This window comes from Boleophthalmus pectinirostris, unplaced genomic scaffold (assembly GCF_026225935.1).
Source record: "Boleophthalmus pectinirostris isolate CB_2022bp ecotype Guang Dong unplaced genomic scaffold, ASM2622593v1 HiC_scaffold_11, whole genome shotgun sequence".
NCBI lineage: Eukaryota > Metazoa > Chordata > Actinopteri > Gobiiformes > Gobiidae > Boleophthalmus > Boleophthalmus pectinirostris.
Window position 1 is genome coordinate 17,910,131 of NW_026570994.1, and position 10,000 is coordinate 17,920,130.

At 37.3% G+C, this 10,000-nt stretch overlaps 1 protein-coding gene across 1 annotated transcript in view; it reads right to left on the bottom strand.

Annotated features, from left to right (window-relative positions):
- Positions 1–10,000, bottom strand: part of LOC110165606 (adenosine deaminase RNA specific B1) — a 130,722-nt gene that overhangs the window by 49,663 nt on the left and 71,059 nt on the right. Inside the window, exon 2 of the mRNA XM_055164991.1 lies at positions 4,622–4,666. The gene's annotated coding sequence lies outside the window, so the exon portion shown is untranslated. The remainder of the gene's footprint in view (positions 1–4,621; positions 4,667–10,000) is intronic.

Here is a 10,000-nt window from a genome sequence, read left to right on the forward strand (position 1 = left end):
AAAATACATGTAAATATGTACTAATACTAATACTCCTGTGAATACTTCATCAAATACTACTGCAAATATTACTAGAAATACATGTAAATATGTACTAATACTAATACTCCTGTGAATACTTCATCAAATACTACTGCAAATACTACCACAAATACATGTAAATATGTACTAATACTAATACTCCCGTGAATACTTCATCAAATACTACTGCAAATACTACTACAAATACATGTAAATATGTACTAATACTAATACTCCTGTGAATACTTAATCAAATACTACTGCAAATACTACCACAAATACATGTAAATATGTACTAATACTAATACTCCTGTGAATACTTCATCAAATACTACTGCAAATACTACTACAAATACATGTAAATATGTACTAATACTAATACTCCCCTGAATACTTCATCAAATACTACTGCAAATACTACTACAAATACATGTAAATATGTACTAATACTAATACTCCCGTGAATACTTCATCAAATACTACTGCAAATATACTACAAAATACATGTAAATATGTACTAATACTAATACTCCCGTGAATACTTCATCAAATACTACTGCAAATATTACTAGAAATACATGTAAATATGTACTAATACTAATACTCCCGTGAATACTTCATCAAATACTACTGCAAATACTCCCACAAATACTACTAAAAATACTACTACAAATACTACTAGAAATACTACTAGAAATACTACTACAAATACTACTACAAATACATGTAAATATGTACTAATACTAATACTCCCGTGAATACTTCATCAAATACTACTGCAAATACTCCCACAAATACTACTAAAAATACTACTACAAATACTACTACAAATACATGTAAATATGTACTAATGCTAATACTCCCATGAATACTTCATCAAATACTACGGCAAATGCTACTGCAAATACTACTAGAAATACTACTTCAAATACTCCTAGAAATATATCAAATACTATGGCAAATACTACTATAAATATTACTGCAAATACTACTATAAAGACTACTGCAAATACTCTTAGAAATACATGAAATACTACTGCAAATACTACTATAAATACATCAAGCACTACTGCAAATACTACTATAAATACTACTGTAAATACTCCTATAAATACATAAAATACTACTGCAAATACTCTTAAGATGTAAAAACTGTAGGCACTACTGCAAATACTTTTAGAAATACATCAGATACTACTGCAAATACTTTTATAAATACATCAAATACTACTGCCAATACTCTTAGAAATACATCAGATACTACTGCAAATACTCTTACAATGTAAATACGACAAGTACTACTGCAAATGCTGTTATAAACAAATGTATATATGTACTACTGCAAATATTATTATAAATACATGAAATACTACTGTGAATACTTTTATAAATACATGAAATACTACTGCAAATTTAAAGGTGCACTGTGTAACTTTTCCAATAGGGAAGTCTGAGGCCTGCTTGTTTCTATGGGGATGTTACAGCTTTACCTGAAATGTTCCACAGTATCATTAAAGTCTGACTCTGCAGTTAAGTTGACTGAAAATCTCACCTACTTTTTAAATTTTTTTTTTAAATATATATACATTTTTATTTTTATTATTCTTTTGGTGAATTTTGTAATGTTATTTCCAGGTTGGACACTGCAGTAGAAGCGACACGTGTAAAGGTAATTCAATCATGTAAACAAGGGCCAAAACAGGTCTAAAATTACACAATAGTTATAATTAGACTGACAAAAATAAATGACAACAAATTTATACAATTTCAAATCTCTTTACAGCATCATTAAATTGTCTGAAGTAAAACTGAATTTAAATTTTCCATAATAATAAAATAATCATCATATTAAAGCTTATATACAGATGTACTTTACAGAGTTGCTTTACAATTAAAAGCATTATTCTTTCACTCTTTCTATCGCTCTCTCTCTGTTGTAGCCACAGCTGCCCTGGGACAGACTGACAGAAGAGAGGCTGTCGATCTGCGCCATCGGCTCCTCTGACAAAAACAAACCTCCGACTGTTGAATTTGTGTTTGAGCGCTTAAACGACAGAGACACAACCAGCCTTACCACGTCAAATACTCAATAAACAATAATAATGTAGCGATAATAATATGATTTTACACATAAAATAAAATAAAATCCTACAAAACTATTTATTCCATACTTTCAGTCAGTACAGATTTAACAATATCCAAATCTCACGGTTCGATATTTATTACGATATTTTGAAGAAGCTGATATAATTGTAGATAGGACACTTTTTTGCTTTTAAAACACCTTGACAAGATTTTGGTGTGAATTATTTCCGTCATAATCCCAAGAATTCAAGTAAAAAACATATTTCTTCATGTTGTCTGCGCTGAAATGAATCATGGGATATGTAGTTTCCAATGTTTATTAACTATTACAGCTATAAAACGATGCACTTAAGCAAAGAAACTTGTAATTCGATATATTGTGACAGCCCACGATATTATTGTGAGACTTTTGACGATACGATATCACGATATTTTGGTTTTTGTTACATCCCGATCAGTCAGGTTACTCTCTCTGTTATAGAAGATGATCAAAATGACAGTTGCGATAGAGATCAGGAGTTCATCGACAAATGGTATGCAACTTTTTACGCAAATAAACAAATAAAAAATGACACGTTTTGAGACAAGGAAGACAAGAAAAAATTCAGATTACGGGTTCTAAGCGTCTAAAAACTCGTAACAAGATTAAATCAAAGTGAAATCTGAAGTTGTACCTTTTCGTTCAGACCTCTTTTTCCTCCTCCTCTTACACCTGCGCCGCACCAGACACACCAGGGCAGGATCCAGGAGCAAAACCATGTCCAAGACCTCTTTAAGACCACACTAAGTTCTGGTTTAGTCCTGGTTTAAGTTCTGGTTTTAAGTCCTGGTTTAGGTCCTTGTTTAGTCCTTATTTACTTCTTGTTAAATCCTGTTTTGGTCCGGGTTTAAGTCCTGGTTTAGTCGTGGCTTAGTCCATGTTTAGTCCTGGTTTAGTCCAGGTTTAGTCCTCACTTAGTCCTAGTTTTAGTTCTGTTTAGTTCTGGTTTAGTCCTAGTTTTATTTCTGGTTTAAATTCTGGTTTAGTCCTGGGTTTAGTCCCCGTTTGTGTCGCGTTTTAAGTCCTGGTTTAGTCCTAACTTCAAAATGGTTTAGTCCTGGTTCAGTCCTGCTTCAGTCCTCGCTTAGTCCTGGTTTAATCTTGGTTGTAGTCCTGGTTCGGTCCTGTTTTTAGCCTTGTTTCTAGTCCTGGATTTAGTCCTGTTTAAGTTCTGGTTTAGTTCTGGTTTGGTCCTGGTTTAATCTTGGTTTAGTCCTGGATTGAGTCCTGCATTAGTCCTGGTTTAGTCCTGTTTTAGTCCTGATTCAATCTTGTTTTAATCTTGGTTTAGTCCTGCTTTAGCCCCGATTTAGTCCTGCTTCAGTCCCGGGTTTAGTCCTGCTCTAGTCCTGGGTTTAGTCTTGCTTTAGTCCCGGTCTAGTCCTGGTTTAGTCCCCTCGCTGTGCTCAGATCCAGAGCCAGGACCAGACTGACTGCATGTGCTGCTAAACGCCTGTCAAACCAGCGGCCCCTCCCTCACGGAAAACCACGGACCTGTTTTGTTGTGGTTTGGACGAGTACGGAAGCTCTCCAGGGACAAAAGACGCACTTCACCAGACAATACACGATTTGGAAGACGTTCAATTTCGAGGATTTGAGAAAAAAAAACAAAAAAACATTTTGTCGTGGTAAAGGATTAACTCAAAACCTAAAAACAAAAAAAACACAAAACGCATCAGTTCTTCAATGGTCGATGTGTCTAGTTTATAATTTTCACCACATATTTATAAATTAAAGCTTGTCAATATAAATCAAATGTTTATTAATGTTTTTATTTATTATTCTTTAGTTTTACCCTTTAAGAGCTACCGCAACTAGAAAACAGTGAATTAAATGAATACTGATAACACTTTAAGGCTATTTTCAAGCTAGAAAATACTGAGATTTGAAATAAAATTAATTTTAATTCATATATTTTAATGTCTGTAATTGTTTAAGTACAAAATTTTAACTCTCAGCTCAAATCAGGCTTAAAAATTTGAGTGTTTATTAGTGTTTTGTGTGTGAAATCTGCTTCTGCTATTTGTAAGCTTGCACTGCCCTCTGGTGGTCAGGTGTGTGTACTGCGATCACAACTTTTTCAATTTTTTTTGTTTTTGTTTTTCAATTTTCAAATGTATCTTAAAAGTTTAAAAAATTTATTCAAAATCAGCAGTTTTCCTCATTTTGTGTGTGTATTTTTTTTTATCTTAAATCTGATCAAAAAAATTCTATTATTATTGAATTTTTACCAAGTTTTTAAGCAAAATCAGCTAAACTTACCTCATATTTGCATTTTTCCAAAACAAAACTCAGCTAGAATGCATTTTACTAAATAACAAAGCAAAATATTGTGAAAAATGTTTAAATAAATACAACTATTGACAATACGAGTGCTCACAAGACAAAAAAAAAAATAAAAAATCCTTAATTCTAACAATGAATCTGTAAATTAAAACAAAATAATAATAATAATAAAAACAAAAAAATACTGACCTCGTGTTGAGCTTCAATGACCCCAACTTCACCTCAAAACGTGATCTGAAAAACAAGAAAATATATGATCAAAATGAGTTCAGAAATAGTGTGGTGCAGGGTGTTGTGGCAGAGAAAATCCACTAGAGGGCGCAGTTGTTCTTTCATTTATTCCCATTTCTTTACGAGCACGAGGAGAGGATTTGAGGAGAAGAGTTTTTAATTAAAAATCTGTAGGCCTGGAGGAAAAACTCAGTGGGAAATGAAAGCTGGACTGAAATAATAACTGAACGTATCAATTATGTATTTTTTTTTTTAAGTCAAATTCCCGTCTGATTAGTTTTAATAATAATATTTCCATTTTTAATTAAACCAAAGGGAAAAAGCAGCGTAAATATTAGTGCAAATACATAAAAACAATAAATATAATGTGACTGCTTTGCCTAAAATGTTCCTAAGTATGGAATTAAATCTTGCTATCTCCATGGAAACAAGCAGGTGACACTACTAGGGCAAGTTACAGGTCAGATCTGTGGAGAGGCGACGCTGCTTACAGTAAAAATGCCTGTTTCTATTTTATTATTATTATTATTATTTTTTTTAATCATTATTATTATTTATTATTTTTATTATTTTTTTTATATATTTATATATTTATTATTTATTTATTTATTTTATTGATATATTTATTTATTTTATTTAATTTCATTTCAGAAACACCTGTGATTGAATAAATGTAAGATGGTTTTAATGCCGTACTGTGGAACATTCCAGGCAGAGCAGTGACATCTCCACGGAGACAAGACAGTGTCAGATTCCCGACCAGAAAAGTTCCACAGTGCACAGTAACGTTTGGACGGATTTAGCGCTCGACTCTTACACAACAAAACAACGGCAATCTAATTTACGACAACTAGCATGCGAACCAGGCACTCCTGATTCCAAGACGTATAAAACTTAAAGGTTTAAAAGTGAAAATAAACAGCAACAGAATATTTGTTTTATCTGAGCTGGAGGAGAAAAAATTTGATAAAATACATGAGGGAAAAATCAGGTAAAGATCTCTCTCTTTCTTCTCTCTCTCTCTCTCTCTCTTCTCTCTCTCTCTCTCTCTCTTTCTTTCTCCTCTATCTCTCTCTCTTTCTTTCTCTCTCTATCTCTCTCTCTCTTCTCTCCTCTATCTCTCTCTCTTTCTTTCTCTTTCTCTTCTCTATCTCTCTCTCTTTCTTTCTCTCCTCTATCTCTCTCTCTTTCTTTCTCTCCTCTATCTCCTCTCTCTCTTCTTCTCTCTCTCTCTCTTCTCTTCTCTCCTCTATCTCTCTCTCTTTCTTTCTCTCCTCTATCTCTCTCTCTTTCTTTCTCTCCTCTATCTCTCTCTCTTTCTTTCTCTCCTCTATCTCTCTCTCTATCCCTCCTTCTCTCCTCTATCTCTCTCTCTTTCTTTCTCTCCTCTCTCTCTCTCTCTTTCTTTCTCTCCTCTATCTCTCTCTCTATCCCCCCTTCTCTCCTCTATCTCTCTCTCTATCCCTCCTTCTCTCCTCTATCTCTCTCTCTTTCTCTCCTCTATCTCTCTCTCTTTCTTTCTCTCCTCTATCTCTCTCTCTTTCTTTCTCTCCTCTATCTCTCTCTCTCTCTCCTTCTCTCCTCTATCTCTCTCTCTTTCTTTCTCTCCTCTATCTCTCTCTCTATCCCTCCTTCTCTCCTCTATCTCCTCTCTTTCTCTCCTCTATCTCTCTCTCTATCCCTCCTTCTCTTCTCTATCTCTCTTCTTTCTCTCCTCTATCTCTCTCTTCTTTCTTTCTCTCCTCTATCTCTCTCTCTTTCTTTCTCTCCTCTATCTCTCTCTCTTTCTTTCTCTCCTCTATCTCTCTCTCTTTCTTTCTCTCCTCTATCTCTCTCTCTTTCTTTCTCTCCTCTATCTCTCTCTCTCTCTTCTTCTCTCCTCTATCTCTCTCTCTTTCTTTCTCTCCTCTATCGTCCTCTCTCTTTCTTCCCCTTCTCCCCTCTCTCTCTCGCTCTTGCTTTTCCCCCTTCTCTGTCTCTCTCCTTCTCTTCCGCCTCTCTCCCTCCTTCTTGCTCCTTCCTCCATCTCTCTCTCTTCCCTTCTCCTGTCTTTAACTCTCCCTCTCCTCTCCTCCCTGTCTCTCTCTCTCTGTCCTACTCTCTCTCTCCTTTTCTCCTCTCTTTCACTTTCCCTTCCTCCTTCTCCCTCCCTCTCTCCCTCTCTCTCCTCTCTCCCTCCTTCTCTCCTCTCTCTCTCTCTCTCCCTCCTCTCCTCCATCTCTCTCTTCCCTTCTCCTCTCCTCTCTGTCCTATTCACTCGCTCTTCCTCCCTCCTTCTCTTCTCTAGCTTTCTCTCCCTCCTCTCTCCATCCTTTTTCCTCCATCTCTCTCTCCCCTTCTCCTCTCTTTCGGTGTCCCTCCCGCTCTTCCCTCTCTCCTCCATCTCTCTCTCCCTCCTCTCTCTCCCCTTCACCTCTCTTTCACTCTCTGTCTCTCTCTCTCTTTTCTTCTTCTCTACCTCCTTTTGCACCTTCTCTCATCCCCCTCTCCCTCTCTCCCTCCCTCTTCCTCTTCCTCCCTCCTTCTCTCTGTGACCATCTGGACCTGAACCACTTGAAGTCCTGGATTATCCTTAAAAACTCCACCTCGGAATTTTAATTTACAAAAAAACGTGGAAAAACCTGCGCAGATTTCGTCGAAACGCACAAACACGAACACAAAAACACAAAAACACACACAAACGCACAAACAAACAAATAAACACACACCGTTCGTTTTGTTTTATGTAACGCGATAAGAGTTTAAGAGTTTAAGAGTTTAAGAGTTTAAGAGTTTAAGTAGCAACAACATCTGTCAACATGTGGATCCGGATCTGCAGCGTGTGAAGAAAAAACACAAATATGATCAACACAAAACCTGCTCCACATGAAACAAACACAACCACTGGATCAAAGGACTAAAACAGGACTAAAACAGGACAAAACAGGACTAAAACAGGACTAAACCAGGACTAAAACAGGACTGAACCAGGACTAAAACAGGACTAAACAAGGGCAAAACCAGGACTAAAACAGGACTAAACCAGGACTAAAACAGGACTAAAAACAGGACTAAACCAGGACTAAACAGGACTGAACCAGGACTAAACCAGGACTGAAACAGGTCTAAAACAGGACTAAACAAGGACTAAAACAGGTCTAAAACAGGACTAAACCAGGACTAAACCAGGACTCAGGAAACAGGTCTAAACAAGGGCAAAACCAGGACTAAAACAGGACTGAACCAGGACTAAAACAGGACTAAACCAGGACTAAAACAGGACTGAACCAGGACTAAAACAGGACTAAAACAGGACTAAACCAGGACTAAAACAGGACTGAACCAGGACTAAACCAGGACTGAAACAGGACTAAAACAGGACTAAACAAGGACTAAAACAGGACTGAACCAGGACTAAAACAGGACTAAACCAGGACTAAAACAGGTCTAAACAAGGGCAAAACCAGGACTAAAACAGGACTGAACCAGGACTAAAACAGGACTAAACCAGGACTAAAACAGGACTGAACCAGGACTAAAACCAGGACTAAAACAGGTCTAAACAAGGGCAAAACCAGGACTAAAACAGGACTGAACCAGGACTAAAACAGGACTAAACCAGGACTAAACCAGGACTGAAAACAGGTCTAAAACAGGACTAAACAAGGACTAAAACAGGTCTAAAACAGGACTAAACCAGGACTAAACCAGGACTAAAACAGGTCTAAACAAGGGCAAAACCAGGACTAAAACAGGACTGAACCAGGACTAAAACAGGACTAAAACAGGACTAAAACAGGTCTAAACAAGGGCAAAACCAGGACTAAAATAGGACTGAAACAGGACTAAACAGACTAAAACAAGAGGACTAAAACAAGACTAAACCAGGACTAAACCAGGACAAAACCAGGACTAAACCAGGACTAAAACATGACTATATCAGGACTAATCAAGGCATGAATCAGGTTTAAACCAGGACTAAAAAAATGAGTAAACCAAGACTAAACCAGGACTAAACAAGAACTAAGTCAGGTCTAAATCAGGACTAAACCAGGTCTAAACCAGGCCTAAATAGGAACTAAATCAGGTCTAATCCAGGACTAAACAAGGCATAAAACAGGTTTAAACCAGGACTATACCAGAACTAAACAGGGACTAAGTCAGATCCAAACCAGGACTAAACCAGGTCTAATTGCCGACTGGGAACTCCCCACAACCGCTGCACTAAACCAGAACCAAACCAAGATTTAACTAGGACTAAACCTGGACTAAATCAGACCAGGATTAAACCAGAACTAACCCAGGACTAAACCAAGTCTAAACCAGGACTAAACCAAGTCTAAACCAACTAAACCAGGTCTAATTGCCGACTGGGAACTCCCCACAACCGCTGCACTAAACCAGAAACAAACCAAGATTTAACTAGGACTAAACCTGGACTAAATCAGACCAGGACTAAACCAGAACTAACCCAGGACTAAACCAAGTCTAAACCAGGACTAAACCAGGTCTAAACCAAGTCTAAACCAGGTCTAACCCAGGACTAAACCAGCTCAAATACCCTAAAACAGGTAAGTAGTGGACAGTTCCTAGTGCTGAAATGCAAACACCTATAAAAAACATTAAAATAAATAAAATAAAAGAATAATATTTAATAATCAGAGCGTTAGAAAAAAAAAATTAAAATAAAAAAGTGGACTTGCGTGAAGAAAACTGTTTAGCAGAGCCACATAAATTAAAAAAGAGAAAAAAAAAACACACACACTCCGAACACGATTGATTTCTCGGTTATAATTTATCCTCCGAGTTCACATCTGTGGAAGTCATCGTGTTTCCGAAACGCATGAGAGTGAAAAAAAAAAAAAAAAAAAGCGGCCTTACAGAGGAGACATTGTTTACACGGAGGAGCAGAGGAGGACACGGGACCGAAATATCCCACGATGCACTGCTGCGGCGGTGAGCGATGGCGAGGGGAGAGCGAGGAGAGAGCGAGGAGAGAGCGCACCTGCGAAACGACCGAACGCTCCGAGCATTCATCAAACCCAGCGAAGAACACGGACCAGCGCGGAAAAACAGGAGAGACGGAGAGACGGAGAGACGGAGAGACGGAGAGACGGAGAGACGGAGAGGGCGAAAGAGACGCGGGGTTACGGAAGTTAAAGCTGCACTGTGGAGCTTTTCGGCTTTCGTTTCTATAGAGACACGAACACGAGTGAAAACAAACCTGCTGCAAATGAAAAGAACAACGGAGTTTGTGTAAAGGAGAATAAACAAGGAATAAACAAGGACTAAAACAGGACTAAACCAGGACTAAACCAGGTCTAAACCAGGACTAAACCAGGACTAAACCAGGTCTAA